The sequence below is a fragment of the Limulus polyphemus genome, unplaced genomic scaffold, assembly GCF_000517525.1.
Source record: "Limulus polyphemus unplaced genomic scaffold, Limulus_polyphemus-2.1.2 Scaffold12, whole genome shotgun sequence".
NCBI classification, from domain to species: Eukaryota; Metazoa; Arthropoda; class Merostomata; order Xiphosura; family Limulidae; genus Limulus; species Limulus polyphemus.
In genome coordinates, this window is record NW_013665622.1 from 111,891 (window position 1) to 113,297 (window position 1,407).

The window sequence follows — 1,407 nt, forward strand, 5'->3', positions numbered from 1 at the left end:
CTTATCAATTTGAAAGAGTTTTTCTTTACATATGAAATCTAAACCCACAAATCACTCTTAAACACCCAATTCCTCATTCCTCAATGGATTCTAGTAAAATTTGGGATAAGCCTCATTATGTTCTGTGTTTCTCAGAAAGTCTCGCTAAAAACTCTAAAATGCATTTCAGCCGTATTAACACACACTTAAAATCACCACTATGTGCAGTCGTGGCCGAGTGGTTAAGGCGATGGACTTGAAATCCATTGGGATGTTTCCCGCGTAGGTTCGAGTCCTACCGACTGCGACTTATTAAAAACTTTGTTTAGAATTCAATAATTAGTGAATTTGTTTAAATAAAGTTTCTAATTTTACATGTAATTTTTTTTCTGAAAAACCAACGAAAACAATAAAAAATCTCTTTAATTTTCGCAACTAGCTTAGAACACAACCACACTCAATTTGTAAAGTATTATTTGAGAACATTGTCGCAAAGTGTCCATAATGTACATGACAAGTCCACTGGATCGACCATTCCATTTAATATTCCCTCAGTGGAAAGTCTGAAGGCTTATTATACTAAAAACCAGGTTTCGATACCTGTGGTAGGCACAACACAGATAGCTATTGTGCAGCTTTGCGATTAACAACAAATCCCCTAAACAGTTTGCCTCTAAAGAAGAAAGATCCACCTTTCGAAAACATTTGGGTTATAGAGTTTTTATTCATTCCTCTAAAGAAATTTTATTTTTGTTCAACCTTTCTTGGAAACTACAAAAACACAGTTCCCTTTTTCTTTTCATAGATATAAGATTTCAATATACCTCATAGCATGATATATTTTGAAATATATTCATGTTTTAAATCCCAAGATACGTCATGTTACTATTAATATTAACTTTAGAATAAAATTTTTCGAAAAAAAAATGTCTCACCAATTGTGACTTTTGGAATATTTCCGCGTAAATCAGAATTCCAAGACTGCGTCAATTTAAACCTCTCCTAAGAAAAATATTTGTTTCAACTATGATTTAAGAAAAAAAATGTAATAAATTCTTAACGTTATTGGCTTCAGGCTTCGTTTAGAAAGAAGTAACACTTCTATTATTTGTGCTTTAAAATAAATATTCTAATATTTATCATTATTAGTTCGAAGGCCATCTCCTGTTCGTTATGGAGTCACTGGATCAATATGCATACTGAAAGTTAATCGCACTTAATAAGAATAGTGTTCCCGATCCTATGCTCTAACAACCATGACCCTTTTTATCGATTGTACTCAGGCTGATGACCGTGATAATGCCCTGCTGTCCGGTACCGATATTTCCATTGTAACAAGCTTTTAATAAAGTAAATATTGGACTATACACAGATCTTCTTCCACTGTACGTGAACTTCGGCTTCCAATACCACGTTTAAATAATCCAA

At 33.1% G+C, this 1,407-nt stretch overlaps 1 non-coding gene across 1 annotated transcript; it reads left to right on the plus strand.

The window, feature by feature from the left end:
- The first annotated feature begins 203 nt into the window (after positions 1-203).
- On the plus strand, positions 204-286 carry Trnas-uga. The gene has a single exon. It is a non-coding gene; the product is annotated as a tRNA-Ser (tRNA).
- Positions 287-1,407: the final 1,121 nt, after the last annotated feature.